Genomic DNA, 26,224 nt, shown 5'->3' with positions numbered 1-26,224 from the left:
AGAAAAGGAAAAGAGACACAGAGAAATCAAATTAAAATAAGATTTGTGCAGCTGGTGAGTGTCCAAGGCAGATTTTGAACCCAGGTCTTTCATGCTGTCTATCCACTGTAGTACACTGTCATTTATTGTACTGAGCTTGATTTAGAAGAGTCCATAGTTGTTTCAGTACTGTATTCTGGAACATTAAAAGCAGTTCATGAGGCATTTTGAGGACTGGAAAAATATGAAATTTTACTAATTATTAAAAAGAGGTGAGCAATAATCATGCATGATTCTTTTTTTAAGGCTTTTTTTTCAAGGCAGTGGGGTTAAGTGGCTTGCCCAAGGCCACACAGCTAGGTAATTATTAAGTGTCTGAGGCCGAATTTGAACTCAGATACTCCTGACTGTAGGGCCAGTGCTCTGTGCCACCTAGCCAACCCTCATGTATGACTCTTGACAAAATAAAAAATATTAAAAAAATACAGAACAGTCATTTCCTCACCCCTTTTCTTCTACTTTTTTTTTACATCTCTTCCTTCTTCCTTTTCATTTTTATTTCCCCAGGGAAAAAGAGTGATTTTTCTTCTCCATGAACAACTTAAAAATGAGCATCACATCTGGTGAATTCACTTTGGAGTCTGAGTTTGAATTATAAATACTTAATGCCATTTCTGAATCACTGAACTAGGATGTTCCATTCACACATACTCTCATGTTAAAAAAGAAAAGCTAAATTCAAATTGAATACCAACAGGTTATCATCTGGTTGTTACTTAAATTCAGTTTCCCCCTTCCTTCCCCTTGAAACACCACCACCACCACCAACAGTATTTTGAGAGGCATCATGGTGAAGTGGAAAGAGAATTCGTTTAGATCTGGAGTCAGGAAAGACCTGAGTTTGAAACCTGCCTTCTATCTTTAATCCCTGAAAGACCTCTATCAGTTATAGGTTCCTTGACTCTTTTAGTAGGACTGTTCTTGCCATATCTTGTTGGAACCCTTGCTTATAAGATGAGCGTGGTCATGGTGTTGTTGATGTTGCTATTGTTGTTTGTCCTTTATTCTCCAAGAAGACCATGACATCAGGGAGGTGATTTCATGACATCATGTGAATTGGATTTGAGTTAGGGGATGCTGTGCTAAGTTACCAGCCTCACTTTCTCCTTCAGAGCCATCTGGGTCCAGTGGTCAAATATGAATCAGTATGATTTGGAGATGGCCCTGGATGAGAGGCAATCAAGGTTCAGTGACTTGCCCAAGGTTACACAGCATAAGCATAGTTATATATACCTTACAGGATTAACACGAGGGTCAAATGAAATAATGTGCTTAAAGTACTATTTAATTGTCAGAGATTATTATTAAGCCTATTTGTACATACAGACATATCTGTAATCTTTTTCATTGTTGTACAGTCTGGAAGATAATTATTCTTTATGCTTGCACAGTAGTTTATATTTTCCAAAGTACTTCCATACTTTATCTCATTTGAGTTTTTTATTTGGTGCAATGCATTTTAAGAGGTACACTAACTAAATAGGGTCATATGAATGAAAAAGGACTCAGGCATTTTTCAAACAAGAGTAGTTCCAAGAAATTGGGGATGTTTGGGAAGAGAAAACTATGGAATTATAGTAAACTATGAATATTTGGAGGCTTGATTTGTGGAAGAAGAATTAGACAGTCTGTGTAACTCCCAAAGGCCAGGATTGTGGTTATTGGATGGAAGGTTCAGGGAATCATATTTTGGTTCAATATTAGGAAGAACTTGTTTTTTTCTTTCTCTTTATTAAAAAAATAAATTTCCTATAGCTTTTGTTGTTATATAGCTAAACTCCTTCTATATTCCCCTCTCTATCCCCTTCCAGAGAGCTAACAAATACAAAAACATTTTTTTCCAAGAGAAAGTATATATGAGGAGAGAGAAGTTGGAACAGAGACATAGACAGAATTAGGAGAGAGAGGGACAGACAGAGAAGCAAAGACAGAAACAGAGATGGAAGAGAGACACACAAAATGAGAGAAACAGAGAGAAAGAGAAGAAAAAAACACAGCAAGATCATTTACTGAAAAAAATCTGATATTATATGTGATATTCCATATCCAAGTCCCCACCACCTCCATCTCTTGTGAAGTAGTGGAATTATCTTATATCTCTTCTTGGTGTTTAAGTTTGCTCTTAATTTTGTAACATTCATTTTCTTGAATTTTGTGGGGTTTTTTCCTTTCCATTTATATGTTGCAGTCATTTTATATATTGTTTTCTTGGCTCTACTTATTTCACCTTGTACCAATTGTAATAAATCTTTCCATATGTCTCTATATTAATCACATTTATTGTTTCTTACAGCATGATACTAATTCATTATATTCACATACCACAATTTGTTTAACCATTCCCTTCTCAGGAGACTTCTATTTCTTTGTTCCCAATTAGTCCAATAAGTCTTTATTAAGTATCTCCTATGTGTTAGGATCTGTGCTAAGGGCTGGGGATAAATTTGATGAAAAGAAAGACAGTAGTTCTTGTCTTAAAGTAGTTTACAATCTGATGGGAATAAATAACACAAAAGGAAAAAGGAAAGCATGTATGGGGTGAAGAAAGGGGAGGACTCCCATGGTGTATCTTGTTTTGTGATGTTAAAATCAGACAGAACAGCAGATGAAGAGTACCAGAAAGTCTAGTTTCTGCTTTCTCTAAAGGAAGGCACAAAAAGTGCTGTTAAAATAATTTGGCATATGGAGGGGAAGGTGGTTTTGTCTTTATCATTGACTTCCTTGGGACATATTTACATATATATATATGTATATATATATATACATATATATATACATATATATATATATATATATATGTTTTGGATACTTTATTCAGAAATATTCAGCTCACTAGATTATTGAAATTTTGAAACCACTGACCCTTCAATGAGCTGAAGGAAGATCTAGGAGGAATCTGGGTCTTAGGAATGGTATCTTTGATGTTCCTTAGAACTTTGCTTATTAATTTTCTCCTCAGGTATCTTAGAGGCCACCTAGTACAATACCTTTAGTTTACAAATGAAGAAACTAAGGCCTAGGGAGGTGAAGTGATTTGGTCATGGTCACACAGCTAGTCAATACCAGGCAGAATTTGAACTTGGTTCTTTTTGCTTTTAAATCTAAGACTGGCTCCACCACAGTCTCTTCATAATGAAGGCAATTCTTCTCTTAGAAACAGTGACTCCATTGGATGATGAGTTGATTCCAAAAAATCTGTCAACTCCCACGGAAATGTCTTACCACCTGAACACTTTCTTATCTTGTATGGTGATGATACTTCTCGTGACTGGGGAGGTTGAACATGGGATTTTGATTTGCAGTTTTTGCTTTCTTGCTGCCTTCTTTTGGGCTCCAAATGTTTTTTTCTCCTTTTTTTCTCCTCCTTAGGTCCATTCTTATGTATAAGGATGGGATAGGTAGAGGAAAGATTATGTAGAGGTCTACCTATGCTTTTCCTCTGGTCCTTTGAGAATCCTGCCTCAGGCTTATAATTAGTATCAGGGATAATGGATTGGTTCAGGGTTGGCCAGTCTGGGAAAGGAGCTAGCAACCTTGGAGCTTTAAATGACTCCCCAGATGCCAGCTGAAGCCAGAGAGCTCATCCTCCCTTGTCAGTCCCAACATCAGCGATTACTCAAAAAGCTCCCTGGTCACTTGAGCTGACTAAATTAATTAGATAATTCCCTTTTTACAACCCTAGCTTTCTTTATCCTTGGAGCAAGCAGCTAGCTCCAGATTATCTAACCCAGCTCTCTAATTTCTGTTTCATGTCAGAAAGAATTTTTCTCCTTCCTTCTCCTTCTGAGGTTTATTTCCAAGGAAGAGATGAATTTGTCAAGTGTACACCATTATATTGGTGACTGCAGAGCTGGCTGGATAAATTGTGAGGATGAGGTCATAGGTTTGGTCATCAGTTTCATTTTCTGTAAAAATGGGAGATAGTGATAATAGGGCACTTTACTTGGTGTCAATAAGATGTGGATTCCAGTCCTGTATCACGGTTTCACTCACTGTGTGACATGGTCAAATCACTTAATCTTTCTGTACATCTTTTTCTTTTTTTCGTTCTGTAAAATGAGAGAAAGTGGGGAGGCTAGGTGGCGTAGTGGATAAAGCACCGGCCTTGGAGTCAGGAGTACCTGGGTTCAAATGCCGTCTCACACACTTAATAATTACCTAGCTGTGTGGCCTTGGGCAAGCCACTTAACCCCATTTGCCTTGCAAAAACCTAAAAAAAAATGAGAGAAAGTACTGAACTTGTGATTTTTAGTCCTAGATCTCTGATTCCCATGATTTTGTAATATCTGAGCCATGTACCTCATAGGTTTATAATGAAAACCCAATGAACTTCTGTATATAAAAACTCTAAGTTCTCAAGCACAATGTAAACAGTAATGATGATAACAATTATTTGTATCAAAGCAATTGTGATTTTACAAATCACTTTCCTTATTCTAACTCCACATGTTATTATCTCTCTTTTAAAAAAAAATATTTATTTAAGGCAATGGGATTAAGTGACTTGCCCAAGGCCACACAACTAAGGCAATTATTAAGTGTGTCTGAAGTCGGATTCAAATTCAGGTACTCCTGACTCCATGGCTGGTGCTCTATCCACTGCACCACTTATTATCTCTATTTTATAGAAGAGGAAACTCAGACTCTAAAAGGTTAAATGATTTTTTTTTGGCCGTGGTCATAGCCAGTATGAGTTTATAAAGGGACTTAAATTCAGGACATAGAATTAGAATTAGAAATTACCTTAGAGAATAGAGTGGTACTGTGATTTCAGACCTTTTGGATTAATTTTTTTCCTTTACTACTCATGAGTAGAAAATTCACGAGTAAGACTATACCTATAGTAGATAAAGTAAAGGACTTTGTATCAGGAAGATCTGGTTCAAATCTGGCCTTAGACACATTAATTATATGTGTGGACTGTGTGTAAATGGGGCCATAATGGCATCTATCTAAGGTTACCCTGTATTTTATATAAATCTTGTATATAGTTTTATAAAGCATGTACATATTGTCCCCTCATTAAAATGGAAACATCCTGAGGACAAGGCAAAATCTGCTTTCGCTTTTTCTTTGCATCCTTAGGCCTTAGCACAGTGCTGACACATAGCAAGTGCTAAATAAATTCTTGACTGATTGATCTTCTCTCCTATGGCTATTGTGAGGTTCAAATGTAATAGGTATAAATCAGTTTTCAAATTTTAAAGGACAATACTAATGTCACTGTGAACCTTGGACAAGTCATTTTACTCCTTGGATCTTTGGTTCCCCATTTGTAAAATGAAGGGTTTAGACTAAATTTTGGGGGCCCCATCTGACTCTAAATCTATGATTCTAGTTCCATTCCTTCATTTTGTAGAAAAAGGAAATTAATAATAATAATAATAATAATAATAATAATAATAATAATAATGATTTTTGTACTTCATTCTAGAAGAAGACCATGACATTAGGGAGGTGAGGCCATGACAAGCATGGCATTTGAGTTGAGAGGGGGCTGTTCTAAGTCACTGGCCTCACTGTTTCCTCCAGAGCCATCTGTATACAGTGGTTAGTTATGAATCAGGATGACTGGATCCAAGGCAGTCAGAATTAAGTAACTTACCCAAGATCACACAGCTAATAATTGTCAAATGACTGAGGTAGGATTTGAACTCCCATCCTCCTGACTGTAAGGCTAGTGCTCTACTCACTGCACCATCTAGTTGCCCAGATAGATAGATAGATAGATAGATATATGAGTGATAGACAGGTTGATAGAGATAGATTGATAATAGATAGATGGATAGATAGATAGATGATAGTGATAGATTAATGAACAGATATAGATAGATAGTAGAGATAGATGATAGATGATATATAGAAAGGCAGATAGAGACAGACAAAAAGACAGACAGATAGATAGATGATAGGCAAATAGAGACAGACAGAGATAAATAGAATTGAGGCTCTTTGAATAAACTCCCAGAGTTAAGAAGGTATTAAGCAGCAGAGTTGAATTTAAACCCTGATCATTTGAATACAAGTTCAAGTCCATTTCACTACCTTTTTACAAAACAGTTTAAATTGAACACCTTATTGATTGGTAGTTATGAGAATTGCCTTTGTGTATGAAGGACAATACTTTTTTAAAAAATGACTTTGAATTTGGGGATGTTGTAGAGGAGAAAAAAGGCAACATCTTTTTTTCTTAACAGAGACATCTGCCCCCCTCTTCAGAAGTCCTGAGTGGGGAAACAGGTCCCAGAATTCCATGGTATACTAATTTGCATTTAATTACTGAGAATGCTTTTTTATTGTAATGTTACTTGATATATTAAAAGAAGCTCCTGCTTGAATTAAAACACTGAGCCTTAAAGTATCTTTTATGTGGAACATGTAGAGTCATCTCAAAATAGGTGGGTGATTTCCATAATTGTTTTGCTAAGGTAGTAATTATGCATAATAATGTCCTTTGTATTCTTAAGGTTGAGGGGGATGTTGTTGGTCAGATACCTGAAATACATAGGTGGTTGTTGGTTGTTAAAGTAACTTTTATTTCCTGCTACTTTTCCTTTCTTTTAAGGTTAACATAGTAAATAGTATTAAAATATATGGGGATCTTATATACTTTTTAGCCTTGATGTCAGTCATTTCTCAATTCTATGCAGATATCATAGTTTTGTAATATTTCTTTAGAGTTAGGAAAAGTGATTACCTTGTTTAGAAAGATCCTGTAGGGGGTGGCTAGGTGGAGCAGTGGATAGAGTACTGGCTCTGGAGTCAGGAGTACCTGAGTTCAAATCCAGCCTCACACACTTAATAATGACCTAGCTGTGTGGCCTTGGGCAAGCCACTTAACCCCACTGCCTTGCAAAAAAAAAACAACTAAAAAAACTAGAAAGATCATGTGATCATTAATATTAGGTAAGGCATAAAGTATGGAGTCTTATGCCTACCATGTGTGTTTGCAGCTCTCATGGGGAAAATCCATAGTGGAGTTCAGATTGAAAAGAAATTTCCAATACATGAGATTCTCATATTTGGAATGCATTTTTTATTATTAGAAAATTTTCCACATGTTCCAGTTCATAGCAAGACCTCCTAGAGAGATCCATAACTATTTGAAAGAATTTGATCTAACTGTTCACATAGTAAAATCTTAGTGGATGAAGAATGTTTATTGTTCATATGATGATATACAATTACATGTTTAATAGAGTTAATTTATTAACATATATGTGTTTAATGTATGCATGAATATCCATATATATCACCACAGATGCATATCACATTATGTATATAGTTAGCACACATGTATATAAATATCTGTATATAATATATCTGTAGATGGACAATTCATTTGGTTCAAAATGAGACAGGAAGAGAGGTGCTTGAGTTCTATATAGGTCTCCCTGAAATAAAGACTAATCTTTTTAATACCAAAGTTCTATCAATGGTATTGTATGCTTCCTAGTCATGGAAAACCAACGTGAAACCGGAAATTGATTCTCTGTTGCAATTTGTATTATTTAATAATTATTGATTTAAAAATTGTATCTAATTACTGGGATCAATATTTAGGAATTGATTTTAAAAGACAGTTTGACTTCTTAACAAAAGAGTCTGTGACATTATTTGACTTCTTTATAACAGTTGTCAAAGTATAGCAAGTTTCTCAAAACAGTATTCTTGGAAAAAAGGCCAATTTCTTTAGAGAGTACTCAGGCTTCACTTCTCAGACACCTTGCCACTAAGTAAGAAATTAAGACTCTTGGGTATCTTTATGTTAATTACAAATTTAGGAGGACAATGATCAGGATGCTGGGAGACTTGTTCTGTCAAGAAGAGACGACAAGAGATCAGATAGTTTCGGACAAGGATAATAGTTTTTTAAGAGTAATTTGGGCAGATTGATATTGTGCAACCTTTCTTGTCAGGCATTAGAGGAGGTTAATAAGTTTCCCTTCCTCTCTTTTTTTTTTCCATTCATGTTTCCTCTCTTTCCCAGTTTCAGTGTGGTCATTACCTTAATAATGGCTTCCACATATAGTTTAGAGGTAAGATCTTAGAGATCTTATCTCTAACCTATATTTTCTATAATTTTATTTTATACATTTTAAGTATTTTTAAAAAAATTTAATTGTTTATTCTAAAACCCCCCAATTCAATTATTTTTATCCAACATAAGATCCAAGCAGGCTGGTACAGCAGATCCTGTGGTAATTGGGAGAGGGGAAAGATAGATAAAGTCAAAGTTGCTATTTGGTTTTCCACTTGGACTATTCAATTCAACTGCTGACCAACATGTCTTCTGGAAGGAAATACTGGAGAAGTTTCTCTCATGTTTAAATCAGTCCAAGATCATGTAACCACCATATTTCTAAAGACTGAACCACATGGTTTCCTGAAGGGTTTTTTCCCTGTTTTTTTTTTTATATGGAAAATGTTTGTTTATTGATGCTTGTCCACTTCACCACCAAAAAAAGAAAATTTAAATAAAATTTTTAAAAATTCTGGGTAAAGGGACATATTCTACTGGCTTCTTCATGAGCTGCCCTACAACTCAACTCCTGAACAGCTAGGTGAACTTTCTACAGGATTGGAGAACATGCAAGCAGTCCATAGACACCATTCAGGTATTGTGTCCTGCTAGGAATAGCTGTGGGCTCCTGTTTCACCCAGCTTAGGGGCCCAAGGGATGGCCTGAGGGTTACTGGGAAGTAGGGACCAGGAGGGGTTGGAGGGGAAGGAAAATAGGGACCAGAAGCATCTCTCATACAGAGAAAGCTGGGAGGACAGCATTAAACCAAAGATTTTAAGGAAGACATGAGCTTCTCTTGAGAAATTCCTTGAGGACAGACTGTTCTCTGTTTTTGTCTCTGAACCCCCAGTTTCTAGCAGAGTGCTTCCTCCATAGCAGTGTGTGAGATGAGTTGATCCACTTAAATAAAATTCGGAGATTTCTCAAGATATGAAGAGAAAAGTTTTATTTTTCAATTCTTGAGAATTGGACCCCTCCCCTCCCCACTCTGCCTTAAAACAAGGGGAGGGAGGGAGGGAGGGAGAGAGAAAGGGAGAGAGAGATAGGGAGAGAGAGAGAGAGAGAGAGAGAGAGAGAGAGAGAGAGAGAGAGAGAGAGAGAGAGAGAGAGAGAGAGATACTGGAGCAAGAAATCCAAAATCTATTTATCCTAGCGTAATCTCCTCCCCCCCCACCCCAAATGACCCAGCCTCATTAGTGAGGAATGTGGTCTTCACAGTCTAGATGCATAAATTAATAAAAAGAAAAAGCATATAATTCCAACAGAGACAGGTTCTCCTTCTCCAGGACAAGGAATGTAGAAACATCTGGACTTCAATCCATATAAGACAGGGTCAGTTTACTCTTTACATTTCAGTCAAGGTAACATTAAGTTGCTCATCAGGTGAGAAGGGGTAGAAGACACATAAGACACAGCTTGACTATTTCTAATCTATAATATTTTACCGAAGAAATCTTAGACTTTATCCCATTAAATCCCTCCTCTTTATTTTGATGATATTTCTTCAAATTTCTGTAATATAAACTCACATTGCTGGTCCATCTGATCATCATCCTCATTTTCCTTGCAAGTCCATATTAACTGGTAGTCATCATTGCCCTTAACATGTCCCTTTTGTGTGTATCTTTACAAGGGATCCAGGTACCGTCATTAATCTCACATGAGTCTGAGAGGCCACCAGTCCAGAATATATGTACCGTGCTTCTGAACATGTCTAGACATATGCTACTCTCCAGGCAAATATCCTGGCCAGTCAGTTATAAACAATAGTCACCCTGAACTGACTTAGTCATATGCCACTTGTGTTTCTCTCCTCTGGATCAGAATTGGTTTTCTAAGTGAATTCTTTGATGTTTGCTCAACCCCTTGAAACCTTTAGCTGACCCCATTTTCCAGAGTCAAGGAGAAGTTACAGATAAACAATGTACACATAGGTGAGAAATGGTGAAGATGAACTGGTCCAGTGTCTCTCCTCTCTTCTCTTCTCTCCTGGAGACATTTGATGTTCTTCTGCATCTTCTGAATCTGTTCCAAAAAGTCCTTTCCAGCTCTGGTGACTAGTTGAAACTTTGTCTTCTGGTAAAGAAACTGCTTAACATTTTACTCAGTTCAAAACACATGTTTCCATGACAAGACAAAGAGATTTTGGAGCTTACTACAATTTACATTTTGCCTTATTGCCATATTGATGCACATATTTCACTTTAACACAATAAACTTTCATAGTGTTTTACTATATGAGCAAACTCCCATTTAGAATTATCATACTGACTTAAGCTTGTAACATATACATTCAACAATCATCTTACTTCAGAGTACCCAGCATATGGTTTAAAAATGAAACAATCTTAGCCTTTGCTCTTATTACAGTAATGGCTCAAAGATCCTTAACCAAAATGAATTTTTTTCAAAATATTCCCAAATATACTATTGATTTTCCTTCTCCTGATATACTTATCTGACTCATATTCCTTTCCTTAAACTAAGACTTAAAAACTGTAATTATCCTAAGAATTTCCTATTCTTCTTTTTACCTAAATATCCCTTCTAAAAATTAAAGAAACTTAATTCCTATCTTAACATGTAGCTGTTAGCAGTTTTCAGAGCCACACAACTAATACACCTAACCTGTCTCTGGCTATTAGATCCAATTCACCTAAAACTTCTTTTTTCTGGTTTACTTAGTAGCCATAAATATCCAGGACATCAAAGCAAAATTCCCTTATAGATATTGAATATCAGTGTCCAGGCAGAGGTCATGTGGGTAGTCAAATGTCTTACGCCAGATTTATTTTTCCAGGTGAGACATTATCCAAATGTCATTTTTGGGAAATCAAGTCAAAAGGGTCCAACCTCAGTCATACTAAGAAGCTACCCCTTTGGCTGCACATCCCTGTCACCTGACATCTTAGCTTCCTTGGCTGCAGGAACATGACATTTACCCAGTAGTGTTTCCTTTTGCTGACCATCCTGGTATCTGCTATAAAAAGAAAATTGATTAAAAGTCCTGTGACCTAAAATAGTTGTTTTACCTAATTAGATATCCAAGGGAATCCACTTCACAATTTAGATTGGGGGGTGGGTTACAATCAATCAGTTCCCTTCCCTACACATATATCACCTATATCTACTCTGAGTGTCCCTGTCATCAGAATACAATAAATAGGTTTACTTTCTAAACATTAAAAAAGCAGTCAAGTTCTCCCAGCATCTGGAGTATTCCTTGAGAGATTTTTAGCTGTAAAGGCAGGGCCATCGTCTGACCTGATTCCTAGAAGGAGGCCAAATGCGGGAGGGGCTCAGTCAGAATATTTTTTCAAACTACTTTCAAGGATGTTTCATTAGCTTCTACCCATTCTGAAAATGTGTTAACAAAAAACCAAGAGATACTCAAAACCTGCTGCAGGCATTTTCATGCAGAAGTTTTTACTATCTCTCTTTATATTGTTTTTGAGAAAAGAATTTTTCTGCCAATTCTCCACCATCTTCCTGCTGCCTTCTTCTCCCCTTATTATTCAGTGAAGGAATCTTCCAAGGGGGAACAGACACATAATTAAGTATCTTTTACACACAAACCTCTTCTGAATTTTTGCTTTATAACTTATTTTGTCTCTTTTTCCAAATACACTTCTATTTTCAAAGAAAATAAGATTCTCTATCAATGCTAGTTTTACACAATAATTTCAAAAGCCCAATGTACACTTATTACCCATGACAAGTGTACAGTTATACATATAATTTCCTCCTTTTAAATAACATATAATAAATAAGCTACATTGATCTCACATATCTATATTCCCTTTTATAAACATGAAGTGAAAAAGCCTTTCAACAAATTTTCTGGGCCAAAAGACCTTGAGAGATACAACCTTGTTGGCAAGGTGTTCTCTAGTATTTTGTATAACAATTCTTTACAAATGTGATAAATGAAACTTCAATTCATTGTTATTACAAAACAATTTTAAAGTTTCAAAAAGTATAGCTTAAACTGTCCTTATACAAAGTTTACTAATTGTACATGGCATATTTCAATTACATGTATGTTTTTTTTACTCCCTAAGACTTCAAAATACAAAGAATTATTAAGACCAATTGTTGCCAAAAAAACCCTTCTTAAAACAACAAGGTATTCTTTATACTTCTCTTGAATTCCAAAAGTCATATTCAAATTAGCTTTAAATCATTTTCTTTTCAAAGCCTAAGAAGTTTGCAAATTCTTTTTATCTTTATCAGTGCAATTCTAACTTATCAGTGCTTTAACTTATAAGAGGTTTTCTGTCCTTACTGACCAACATTTTCTTAATATTAGAACATTCTATGTTCTGGGGAGATATCAAAGCAATATGTTTTAATTCTTTACCTTTACTGTTTATCATTACTCACTCACTGCAGATTTTTTCCAAAGATATGAACTACATTCCAATCAGTGTAAAATATTACCTTCCCTTTGTTTAGTTATTCTAAAGCTTGATTAAGCCCATAACTCACAAGTCTGGCCTGACTTCCATGACTCTGGAGGGGCCATAAAACAGTAGAATCAAAATCCAAACTTTTTTTACAAACCTCTTAATTCGGTTTACATATATCTTTAGATTAGCATATTATAGAATCAATAATAACATAAAAGATTAACATTTACCTAGCAATTGCTTTCATATCAAACATTTTACTTTATGGGGTTTATTACTTTTCCAATCAATTCCCTGCCAAATATTGCAAAAAAGTGGTAGTTTAATGCAATTTTTAAATCACCCCAACCTCATATAAACACATATCTCCCTATAGACTTATAGTTCTATACTTTCTTTTTTTCTTACATTGATTTGTAAAACACAAGTTTCCAAAGTTCCCCAAATCCATCTTTTGTATACAAAGTCAAACCTGCTCAAACCTTCTGTCTACATGCTTTTACCAATTTTCATACTTAACAAATGGTTCAAAAACCTCAATTGCCTCTATGTCTGGATTTTTTTACAGTTCTTTCCAAACCTCTGAAACAGACTATACAGTTCACAGTTTCCCTCAATATACTGTTCCACTATTCCTTTTCATTAGCTCTTCTTGACTTTAATTCATACTGTTTTGAACTAGTCATATAGCTTATGCAGCTATATAAACCACAGATATGATTTCACTTTTCACAATACATTTTCCTTTCCAAGGTTTTAATATTTAGCATTTCCTAATTATCACTGCTAAAACCCCTGAGAAGGCAAATGTTCAAAAATCGCTTAACCATGGATGGCTAGGTGGCGCAGTGGATAGAGCACTGGCCCTGGAGTCAGGAGTACCTGGGTTCAAATCTGGCTTCAGTCACTTAATAATTACCTAACTGTGTAGCCTTGGGCAAGCCACTTAACCCCATTTGCCTTGAGAAAACCCAAAAAAAACCCCTTAGCCTAATGAGAATATTCCCTACCTCCCCTTCTTCAAATAGAGTGAACTGAATAACTTTTATAGAGAGATAGAGAGACAGTCCTGGATCCTTTCTGGGGGGGGAGCAGGGTTAAACTTCTATTCTTAAATCCTTACATGTCCCATAATTTTCGGTAATAACTAACATCAGAATCTATATTGATAAACTCCTGAAGCTCTAATATTACCATATCATTCTGGAAAAAGATTAACTATTTAGTTTCCCCTATACTGGTATATCTTGGTAACCACATTACATTCTTTAGCATTAACCTGACTCTCTTGTCTTTCTGATATTTATTTTCCCACATTTTTCTTCAAATTAAAGTAGCATTTATTTCTATGATTTCTTTGTTTAATATATTTAATATTCACTCTCTTTTTCCTGTTTCTTTAATTTCAAAATAAAGTCACTTTTAACACTTACTTTACTAATTCTTCCTGAAGCAACTCTCTCTCATGTAAGGGGGAGGGAGGGGGGAAACACTTTGGCAGCACAGAATCACAGAGAAAGGGAAAGAGAAAGGAATGTAAACAAGGAGGGGGGCGGGCTGGCTTCTCCTATAGTAAAATAACAGGGTGAGTAGTTTGGCTTCAGTCAATTTAATTCCAAAATCCATTCCTTTTTAAAGAAAAATAAAAAAAAAATCTCTCTTGTAAGTTCTCAAGAAACAATGCATGGGGGGAGGAGGGAGGGATCATATTACCCACTGTAACACAGGTAGAAAGCAGGCTCCAGGCGAGAGCCAGTGAGGGCATTAGATGAATACTGCCAAAAAATAAAGAGCAGCAATTTAAATGAGGCAATCCAAAGAAATTTTTAGGGGAACTTTCCCCCCCTTTTAACAAATCAGTAGAGGAACCCAAACACACAAGTAAATAGACAATCTAAACATATAAAGACAAACTAGGCATAAACACAGATCACACAAACAAAACAGGATTCTCCAAACTGACAATTTCAATATATTTCAACAAATACAGGCCAATGGCAAATTCCTGATATCTCAGGAATGCCGTGACAGGAGATTTCAGTGCCATGTCTGACAATCTCTCTGTCCCAAAGGCAGACCAAATGTGTTCCTTCTCCTATATTCTTATTTCCCCATACAAGACATTGATACTTAATCATTTTCTTATTATTTTTCCCTTTATATTTTGATAACTTATCACAATCACTTAATCTTTTCCCTAATGGACTATTCTATTCATGGTCCATATTCAATCTCATTATCCCTACTTCTCTTATTTTCTGTGGGGGGGGGGAGGCCTGGACTAAGCTCTTCCCATTTTAAATACTGACAGAGACCTCTCAGGATCAAGTGCCTTTGGATCCAAGTCTCTTATGCCCAATATGGTGGGGTCACCCTCAACCCTCAGTTACTCAAATAGTCCTGACCCTCCTGGAATCTAGCACATTCCAAGATCTTACCTTCTTTTTGGGCCCCGTACACCAAATTACCAACTGCTGTCCCCACTGACCAGTTAGCTTTGCTGTGGGTTTGCTTTTCTATTCCTAATGAGTCTCTCTGCTTTGGGTCACTTATGTAGAGGGGAAACCAAGACACCCAGAAAATGCCAAACTGCTGAATTTGGGCAGGGGTGCCTTTTTGCCAAGTTCTGAGAGGGCAATGGTCCCCAATGAGCATATAATCTTGCAGGAGCCCCCAACTGAGTGAAATGAGTCTACCTACTTATATAAAATTCTGAGATTTTTCAAGGTATGAAGAGAAAAGTTTTATTCAATTCTTGGGAATTGGATCCCACTTTGACTTAAAACAAAACAAGGAGAGAGAGAGAGAGAGAGAGAGAGAGAGAGAGGCATTGGAGCAAGGAATCCAAAATCTATTTATCCTAGTGAAATTCCCCACCCCCCTCCACTGATCCATCCTCATTAGTGAGGAATATGGTCTTCACAATCTGGACACATAAATTAATCTAGAGAAAAAACATATAATTCAAGCAGAGACAGGTTCTCCCCCTCTAGGACAAGGAATGTAGAAAAATCTGGACTTCAAACCAGATAAGACAGGGCCAGTTTACTCTTTACATTTTGGTCAAGGTAAAATTAAGTTGCTTGTCACAGGAGGAGGGGTAGAAGAGACAAAACACACAGCTCAATTATTTCTAATCTATAATATTCTACTCAAGAAATCTCAGACTTTATCCCATTCAGCAGGCACTTAAGAAATGCAACCCCAGAAGTTACAGGCAGGCATCTAGCACAGAGACAAAATACAAGGCTTTGTGCGACAAGGAGAAGGGGTATCCCGGAGTAGAGGGGGTGCCTCCCTGATGCTCAGTTGAACCTAGGTCCTCAGGCAGAATGTTGTCCTTCTTGTGAGCCTTGGTCTTGCAATGCTCTATGTTGGCTACCTTCTTGTACAGGTCGTGGCTCTGCTTGTCCTGCCTTTGTTGCATCTTCACCAATTGGTCCATTGTTCCTCTTACTACTGCTTCTTCTGGGCCTACTGCTTCCTCTGGGCCCACTGCTTCTCCTCGCTGCCTTCAGAAGCTCTTTGTTGTCATGGATCTTCACCCCTTCAGTCTTGTACAGTAGGTTTGTCCACTTCATTTTGGTCTCCATTTCCTGAGCCTTCTCATCCTGTTCCTTCAGCTTCTCCAGCTTATTCTTGCAGGTTTGCACACACTCCAACAACTGTTTGTAGTTCTTTCCTGTCAGGGGTGTCAGGTTCTCCTTTACTCGCTGCCTCTTTTCTTTCTTCTTCTGGGTCTTGCTGACTGGCCCCTCATTTACCTCCAACTTGTTGAATATCAGTTTAGTCAGGCTCCTGGGATCCCCCTTCAGGGGTTCTGGGCTAGCATTCTTGTCTTTGGCTTTGGCCTCAACCTTGGCCTTCTCCTTGGCCCTGAACTCCTTCTGCTTTTGCTTCTTCCTATCCTAATCCAGCTTCCTCTGCTGCCTCTTCTCCAGGGTGGCAGGAGACAACTCTTTGATGTAGCACTGACCACTGGCCTCCTTATATTTTCTCATGGAGCTCTTGGCACAGAATATCCATGGCTAGGAAGGAGCCTGGCTTGCTTTCAGGAGCAACCGTGGAGTGTTCATTGGAATAGGAACCTGCCTTCCCTACTGTGATTGCAGGTTCTTGTCACTATGAGCTTTGGAATGCTTGCTGTCAGAGGGCTTATTCTGGACTCTACTGGCCTTTTCTTCTTGCTTCTGGGACTTCTTTTTTGGCTTCGTCCTTTTTCTTCCTTCTTCCTTCTTCCCTCTTCCTTCCTCTCCTCCTCCTCCTCCTCCTTCATCATCATCATCATCATCATTATCATCATCATCATCATCCCAGAAATTTCTAGATAACCAGGTTTGGGAGGCCATTTTCATTTCTGTGGCTCTGGGAACAGATTTTCTTGGCTAGATTCTGTAGGTAGGAGACATTGACCACCAGTGATGCCACTGAGAAAGAGAAGGAATCACTGGATTCTGTTGGAAAACTTCAACTACTCCTTAAAAGGCTTAGGGGATCCACTGTACTGGGACTCCAGCAGGTGCACAGTCACCTCTCTCCTGGGAAACTCACATGGACAGGCAGGAGTAGGAAACTTCCAAGTTATGGAAGAGTGGTGTTCAATTGGCTTGGTCTAGTGGGTCTGCTGCTAAGTCTATTCTAAGGTTTTTACAGTTTTAGAGTTCACACAGTTTAACTTCCCCATTTTTCTGGGCTATAGCTTGGACTCATTCTATTCACCCCAATAAGGGAAGATGGAGGATGACATGCTCATGATATATTCTGCCTGGAAATCTGTCTTAAGTCAGAGATGTACTATCTCGTACTACAAAGAGTTGCCTAACATAGGGTTTTTCAGATATTGAAACTGCTTCTTGCAAGTCAGTCAGCATGATTAAATCAAATGTAAGGCCTACCCTATATGTTTACCAACTTTTTCCTGCTCTATTTATCCCAGACCACTGAGGGACTTGGTATCTCACTCTAGCATTGCTAATAAATTGATCATGCTTGGAGCTTTGTGTCTCTGATTCATATGTGTTACCATAGTGGCTAAAGAATGAAAAATAAAAAATAAAGTTGTGAAGGAGCACATGGTGAGTATGAGCAGGTTATGAAAATAAACAACTGGAATTAGGTATTTCATCAAAATGTATGATTGAGTCAGAGCTGATGGGCTGATGGTATATTCCAATAGTATGCTGCTTATTTCTAAAGAAATTGGTCAATAGCACATTGAACAGTTCTCCTGTAGTGGAACTTAAGAGAAGGCATAGGCAAAAGTTGCCACCAACTGTTAGATATGGATGGTTTGCAATCTGTGATGCCAAAAATTGAGAAAGATCCCAAGTACACTAGATGAACTTCCTGTGGTGGAATTTATGGAAAAGCGTGAGCAATATTGAATGGACAGTCATGGATGGGTTGGTATCTGCATTGTTGTAGTGAATGTCTACACTGAAAATATCACAGAGTTATTTTAGTAGTTGAGAATTTCTGATAGGTTATATTGGCAGGGAGGGGATAAGCAAAAGGTAGGATAGAGTAGGATCTCATCTCCTAAAGACCATTCTTAAGGTGGAGGGGGGGGAGCTGGGAGAGTGGTTCTTCTCTCTAACTTTTTTCACTTAACAAAGTTTTATTTATTAGTAGCATATTTTAAAATTATCCCTGGGAAGGCAAATAATTTGAGTAGTGTAAATGAAGACAGGGGAAAGTAATTACAGGGTGAAGAGCTACTTCATTGGTAGAGTACATCAAAAGAAAGAGGGGGTCACTAAGAAGTGACTAAGTCACTAAGAAGTTAGAAGACTCTCACACTCATTAAGTAAATGAATGTAAATATCAGAAAGGAGTCTGTGTTGCTTGGAAGTTAATCACCTATATAGTAAATATCAGGAATTTGTGTTGCTTGAAACCCAATTATAGCCTATCTATCTGACATGAGGAAAAGTCTGGAAACAAGAAATCTAGGGATATGTTTAGGAAAATGAATGATTCAATTTGATTGGCATATAGGTTCTATGAAGGGAAGAGTGGAAGAGCCAGTTTAGAAAGCTAGTTAAGAGAGGAGTTAAATTCAATCCCCCCAGAAATATAGAGCTCCCCTAAAAGAATGAAACACTTTGAATTGGTAAGATAGCCTTTGCATCTTCAGTACCTAACACAGTGCCTGCAATTTAATAAATGCTCATTGACTGGTTGGAGGTAGGTTGAGGAAGGCTATGAATACTAAGCTAAGGAATTTAATTTTATTCAATAGGTATGAGGGACATTGACAATTTTTGAGGTAGGAAGTAATATGATCAGAACCAGGAAAATTACACAGGCAGTGACATGTTAGATGTACAATGGGGGTTTAGGGATTTTGTGTGAAACCTTTATTTTCCAATCTAGCTAATATAATCATAGGAAATAAAAAGTGAGATAAAAAACAGTATTGATATGCTACAGAGAGGAAAAATAGTGTCTCTGTACTGTCATTCTTTCACAAAATTTGAAAAAGTTCTTTAAATTAGAAGGATGAATGAAGACTAGGTACATCCTAGGGAAAGCTAGGTGGTACAGTGGATAAACCAATAGATCTGGAGTCAAGAGGACCCAAGTTCAAATCCAGCCTCAGACACTTGACACTTACTAGCTGTGTGGGTAGCTAGTTACTACTAGAAAGATAGTAGTGGCAAGTCATTTAACCCCTATCCCCTTATCCCTCAAATGATGTCTACCATTGCTTGAGGAAGAGTTCGAGATATTTGAGGCACTTATTAGAAGGCAATAGGATGTGAGGAAGGCATTGTCCTCTGAAATTTCTTCATGTATCTTGGAAGCAGAGACAATTCCAACTAGAGGTATAGCTAAAAAATTTCCAACAGGTCCCTTAAATTCAGAGAACCTTTGGTATTCCCCAAATGAACTCCTGCCACACCTAGGATAATCAAAATATTGGAATATTTTCTGGTTAGTACAAAGAAAACAAGTTTAGAAAGGGATCAAATTCAGAAACCCCTCAAAAGAGGCATAGGCCTCCCCTAAAGGAATTAAACACTTTGGATTGTATACTGATATTTTCTAGATCATCAGACAAAACTTATTCCATGGATCTTAGTTGATAACAATCTCAGACAAATGTACTGGAATCAAATAATAGTAAAGCCAGTATTCTGCATCTTCTCAAAAGTAAGATTTAAAAAAATTAATTAGCTCCCACAGCATCTTCTAAGAAAATTCTTAGACATCAGTATTCTAGGATGGAACTATACCTGTTACTAATATTAGTTTCCATATCCCTCATAATCAGAATAATACAACAGATATCAGTACTTGGGATTTTATTGATGCAAAAATTATCTTCCAAAGGAAACACCTAGAAAAGTAACTGTCCCCTCATAGGTTAAAACAAAAATAATTTTTTCAAGTGACTTCTTGAATTACTAGGACATTCAAGAAGAGTACCAGATGATGAGTCTCACTGTGCAAATGTGTAGGAAACTGAAACATATACTATTGGAACCCCCATGATACAGCAGATCTTTGTCAACTACTCCACCCCCATCCCAACTTATACTCACACATGAGTTAGGTTCCCTGGAGGGAACCTTACCCTGAGGGGAGAACCATTGACTTAAACTCATAAAACTCTATAGCTCATGACCTCCATCCTCCCGCTCCCCCCACATATGTGAACTTACTTTTTTTAAATTTAATTTATTTAATGTGAACTTCCTTTTAATAGTCAGCTAGAAGACAAAATTAGCTCAGAACAAAGTACTGGTCAAGATTGCATACTCAGCATCCTTTGTCATAAACCTGAGACTATCCATTGCACTAATATACAGTACTTGTAGGAAGAAAGAGGTGGACATTAGAGTACACTGACAACTTAGACATGTAGAACTTCAGGGTCTCAGTGTCTTTTCTTTTCTCATGGTGTTTCTTAAAGGCAAAGTGCCTTTATTGATTGGTTTGTTAAGCTAGGTTCCTTGGATTTGCTCTTCTCTCTAGCTCAACTCCCAATTGCCAGGGATTCTTTATTGATTTTGCCCAAATTTACTCCACCTCTTTTTTAGATGGAGTGAATAGAGGTAAGGAAATAGATTAAAGGGTATTAAAGTGATCCAGATGACAGACAGTTAAGACTTGAGCTAGGATTGTGGTAATAGAGATAGAAGGGGACAGGGGAGCAATGTCAGAGATATTTCAGAGGCAATCAACATGAATCTCCACTGATTAGATGTTAAAGAGGAATCAATGGGTAACTATAGTTTCAAATTTGAGTGTCTAGGAGAATGGAAAGCATTTAAGTAAAAAGAGAAGTCAGGTAGAATAGCAATTTTGGGGAGAAGATGAAATATCAAATCTGATGACCACCACTTTTTCCTGATGACTCACTTGGGAACAAATATCGCCAGAGAAAAATAGAGGAAACTCAGCTAAGAATTATGAAATCCTGGGCAAGATGCTGAAGATTCTAAAGCACAGGTGGTGTTTTCCTCATTTACTGTTGATTCAAAGTTGGAACTTCAGAAGAGAAAGGCAGATATGAAAAATCAACTCCTGTCTAAGGAGATGGTACTTAAAAATGGGATATGAATTTGTCGTTTTTCAGTCATGTTCAATTCTTTGGGATCCCATTTGGGATTTTCTTGGCAAAAACACTAGCATAGTTTGCCATTTCCTTTTCCAGCTCTTCTTATAGGTGGAGAAACCAAGGCAACCAAGGTTAAGTGACTTGCTCTGCATTATACATCAAGGATATGTCTGATTTAAATTTAGGTGTTCCTCACTCCAGACCTAGTTTCTATCCACCACGCTACATTGCCACCCTTGTATTTGTGGACCATGGTTTAAAATTTAGTAATGATATACTGTTGACCAAGAAACTGTAAATGAACAAACAAATAAATGAAAAAATAATTAAATACATACATACATACATACATATATGCATGTATATATTCAAAAGGTTGCAAGCATGTAGGTATATGGATCTTCATAAATAGATGAGCATATATTCATATAGTAATAATATACATATATTATATGAGTGTATATGTATACTTAATATCTGGTGGCAGTCATATAGTATCTTCAGCAAATTGCTTGTCCCATAAGAAGCATTTAGTAAATGTCTGTGGACTTATTGGATTGGAAGCACATTATGAATCAATAATGTCAGATGATATTCAAGAATGTCAATATGAACTGAAACTGCCTTAAGAAAGTTGTAATGTTCAAGACTAGGAAGGGGATAGCAGCCTGACTGTATACACCCTGAATAAGTCATTAGTTTCATAACCATGAGGTACTGAGACTTTTTATTTATTTATTTTATTTTAGATTTTTTTTTTTTTTTGCAGGGCAATGGGGTTAAGTGGCTTGCCCAAGGCCACACAGTTAGGTAATTATTTAGTGTCTGAGGCCTGATTTATTTAGCTATTGATATTTAACAACCTCATTTTTCAATAAATTTTCAATTCAGCACATTTTCCTTTTAACCAAATAAAACAGACCAATTGACAAGGCATATACAATTTTCCACACTCATAGTCCACACTCACCAAAGAAAGAAGAGAATATATTTCCTCATCTATTATCTGGGGTCAATATTAGTCATTTCAATTTCAATTTCAATTACAATTTTAGTCCAGTGTTCTTTCTTTTCCTTTATATTATTTTAATCAATCTGTATGGATTTTCTGTTTTTTCTCCTTTACTTCATTCTGACTCACTATTCTCATTTCTCAGAATTTTCACTTCTTTCTTCTATGTGGACCCACAAAAATTCCAACTATTATTTTTATATAACACAGTTTGTTCAACTATTCCCAAACTGATGAGCCACTAACCTTGTTTGTTTTGTTTTGTTTTCTACTATAGAAGTCCTGTTACAAATATTTGAATATATTTTCTCTTTCTCTGCTTGTGCTCCCAGGTCGGCAATGGAATCTTTTGGTCCAAAGATGTAAATAGTTGAGTGCCATTTCAATTCCAAAATACTTTCCAGAATATTCCTGCCAGTTCACAGTTCCATCAGTATATTAATGTAACTGTGTTTCAATGATCCTGCCAACATTTCAATTTTTTCTAAGTATGAGGAAAAAAACCTTTGAGCTGAGTTAATTTGTGTTTTTATTATTAGTGATTTGGAGGAGTTTTTCCACACAGTTATTGATAGTTCATAATTCCTTTGAAAAATATTCACATTCTTTGGCTACTTATTTAATAGGGAATAACTCCTGGTCTTGTATATTGGTATTAATTCCATATACAAGTCCTAGATATTTAAATCATATCAGAGTTATTTACAACAGTTCTCTTCTCTCTCCTCTTGAGAGTCTATCTTATCCTTGCAGTCTTTTTATTCTTTTTTCTGTTTTTTTCTTTAGGTTTCTGCAAAGCAATGGGGTTAAGTGGCTTGCCCAAGGCCACAACAGCTAGTTAATTATTAAGTGTGTGAGGTCTGATTTGAACTCAGGTACTTCTGACTCTAGGGCCAGTACTCTATCCACTGTGCCTACGACCTGCCCCCTATCCTTGCAATCTTAACCTTGTTGTTATTATTTGTTTTTCATTTTTGAAGCAGACCAAGTCTTATCCTTAATTGCCTCTCCTCTTTTCAAACTATCTTTCACATAGGTGCCAATCTGTATTTCTAAAGCATAAGTCAATCTATTTCCCTCTCCAACTCAAGTGTCAGGAGTTTTCTTGGTTTTAGAATAAGATGCAAACTCTTATGTTTCACTTTTAATACCCTTCTATCTCTGATGTTAGCTTCATTTTGCAGGTTTATTGTCTATTACTCTTCTCTCTTCTGCCTCATAGAATGCCTCACTTCCAACCAAATACTTGTGATTTTTTTCTCCAATTACAAGTGAAGACAAATTTAAACATTCATTTAAAAAAATTTAGCTCTAAAATTTCTCCATCCTCCCCTTCCCTTCTTCTTCCTTAAGACAGTAAACAATCTGATACAGATTACACATGTTCAATCATAGTTCAACTTTCTAGTGCAATCACAGTGCAATTGTTTCTAATTCACCCTTTTAGTGCCAGCAGAACATTTAATCATTCTTCCAAATGTAGTAGTCGCTATTGTTCACTTATTTCAATTGTCTGACTTTTTGTGACCCCATTTTAGGTTTTCTTGGCAAAGATACTGGAGTGGTGTGTCATTTCCTTTTCCTGTCCATTTTACAGATGAGGAAACTGAGGCAAACAGGGTTAAGTGACTTCCTCAGGGTTATATAGCTAGTAAATCTCAGAAACCAAATTTGAACTTAAATATTCCTGACTCCAGACCCACTGCTCTATTCACTGTACCATCTAACTACTTATCCAAAAGTGCAATGAGCATCTATGGTGGGCACAGGACTCCCAATTAATGGGAATTTTTAATGAAGATGATCAATTGTTGGCAGAATTATAGAGGAAGAATTATTGTTCAGGTGATTTTGATCTCTGAGTTTTCTTCTAATACCAATATTTCCTGACTGTTTTTAATATATTGAGGTTATGTTGCCATAGAAATGATGTCAGACACTTACTGTGTGACCCTAGCCAAGTCATTTAACTCTGTTTCAATTCTTCCTCTGTCAAAAGAGTTGGGGAAGGAAATGTCAAATCATTCTAGCATCATTGCCAAGAAAAATGGGGTCATGAGGAATCAGACTCAACTGAAAAATGATTTAATAACATCAAAAAGAGAAAATATCCCTGCTAATCTGTCCAGGTAGTATAAAATAAGGATATGGAGTTTGAGAGAGAGTGTGTACTTAGGATATCCATTTGGAAGTTAGCCAGGTAGAAGTTGTGAGGGTGGATAGACTTACCAAAGACTAGATTATTTAAACTCTAAATGTTATATCTTTATACTTTTAGTGATTCATTGTAGTTTTAATTCTTTGATTCTATAAAAAAATACCTATAGAGAAAAAATGTTAAGTCTTGGAAAATTTGGTATGTGCTTCTGTTTTTTTTTCCTTTTATGAAGTGAAAGAGTTGGATTAGATAACCTCCAGATGCCTTTCTAGCCCTAGATTTGTGATGCTGTGAATGTCTACATTTTGAATTTAGGAGAAAGAAGATCCAGAAAAGGAGACCAAGTTGGGGTCAGAAAGATATGAAAGTGAAGAAAGTGGAAAAATATAAAATATGATAGTTAGCACAGAAGGTCTGAGATTTGTTTCATCTCTAGAAAATCTATGATTCTGCACCTTGTAGCAATAGAGAGAAAACATAATTAGTTGATATAAACTTAGGATTTTCATTCCCCTTTCCTCCTCCTTGAGGCAATGAAGGTGACACGTGTCTGTGACCAGCATAGTCCGACTAACCTTTAATGCAAGTTCTCTCAGAACATTTATTTTCCTTCTGAAAGTTATTTCTTATTCAGTGTAAAGATGAATTTTTTCTTGGACTGTATAATACAGGTCATTTTTTTCAGAATGAAAAGATTAAAAATGCATGTGTGTAACTACCTGCCAAGGTATTGTGTTTATGTATTGCCCTTTTCCTTTCTTTAGGTCACAAAGGCAAGTAGGTTCAGGGCGTCAGGGACTGAAATGTTTTTGAAAATTTCCTTATATGACTGGGATTAGATTGGCAAAAAGTAGGGCTGTTTACCAGAATGCCACAAAGATTCCTAGGTAGTTTGTCTAGGTTGGCATAGAGCCTGTTACACAATACCAGTTTATCTTGCCTGGAGTCCTATTGCTCAGTAGAGATCTGATTGACCACTCAAGTGAGGTCTGTTGGACCCCATTCATATTCAACAAGCATTAATTAAGCATCTACTGCTTTCCTGTGACAGAATGGATTATCATTCCCTTAAATGATCCTTGAAATGTTAGAATTTAAGTATTGTCTTTAAATTTCTGCTCTTAAAATATTTACTCTTGAGTAGGTTGTACTGAACCACACCCTAGGGCTCCCTACCCTCATCTAGGGATTTTGCCTTATGGGGATATCAACTACTAGAGTCCTTGCCCCCTTCTATCCTTGCACAGTCTGCCAGAGACCAGTGGGGTTTCATGACCAGGTCTTGTTATCTCATACTGCCTTTTCCCCATTTCCTCCTAAAATTATAAAAATTTTTTCATGGTTCTCTTTGGTTGGGAAATCTAGTGGACATCCTCCAGGGTGGCAGGTTTGTTACCCTGTTATCTCAATTAAAGATGCTTTATTCCTCAACTTGTAGTTTTTTATGTCAGGCCTAGGGATAAAGTGAAACTGTCTCCTCCCTTAAAGATTATGTGTTTTGTTGAGGATTGGGGGGGAGGGGAGAACACAAATGCAGATAATTAATTACAAAGCACTTTTTAGAAAGAGGAGGGCATAACAATTGGAAAGGGGGATCAAAAGAATTCTTATGAAAGCAATGGTATTTGAACCGAACTTTTAAAAAAAATGGCAAGGCTTCTAAGGAGGCAGAGGTGAGGAGGGAATACATTGTAGACATGGGGATAATGTTTAAACAGTTCTGAATCTAACTGTATTCTCATACGCTTGTGCAAAGATAGAAATATACTTTGTACAATGAATAATAACTAGTTAGTTTGACTGATTGCAGGCCATGAAGAACAGATACACTTTAACACCACGTACCAGTTCTAGCACAAATTCTCTCTTGTTCCTCCCTGTTGTCTTTCCCCATTAAAATGGAAGCATCTTGAGAATAAAGACTCTCTTCCTTTTTTGCTTGTATTTTTGTATTTCTAGAACTTAACATAATGACTGGTATTTAATAAATGCTTGTGCCCTTGCCTTGCTTTAAAAG

The 26,224-nt window shown here is 36.7% G+C and overlaps 1 protein-coding gene and 1 pseudogene across 1 annotated transcript in view; one reads left to right on the top strand and one right to left on the bottom strand.

The window, feature by feature from the left end:
* LOC141495249 (glutamate receptor ionotropic, NMDA 2A-like) overlaps nt 1-26,224 on the top strand; it is a 366,543-nt gene that overhangs the window by 96,769 nt on the left and 243,550 nt on the right. The window lies entirely within an intron of this gene.
* On the bottom strand, nt 15,683-16,820 carry LOC141495040 (surfeit locus protein 6-like; annotated as a pseudogene).

Source organism: Macrotis lagotis, chromosome 8 (genome assembly GCF_037893015.1).
Source record: "Macrotis lagotis isolate mMagLag1 chromosome 8, bilby.v1.9.chrom.fasta, whole genome shotgun sequence".
In the NCBI taxonomy this organism is placed as follows: Eukaryota; Metazoa; Chordata; class Mammalia; order Peramelemorphia; family Peramelidae; genus Macrotis; species Macrotis lagotis.
This window is presented reverse-complemented; position numbering and strand designations above follow the sequence as displayed.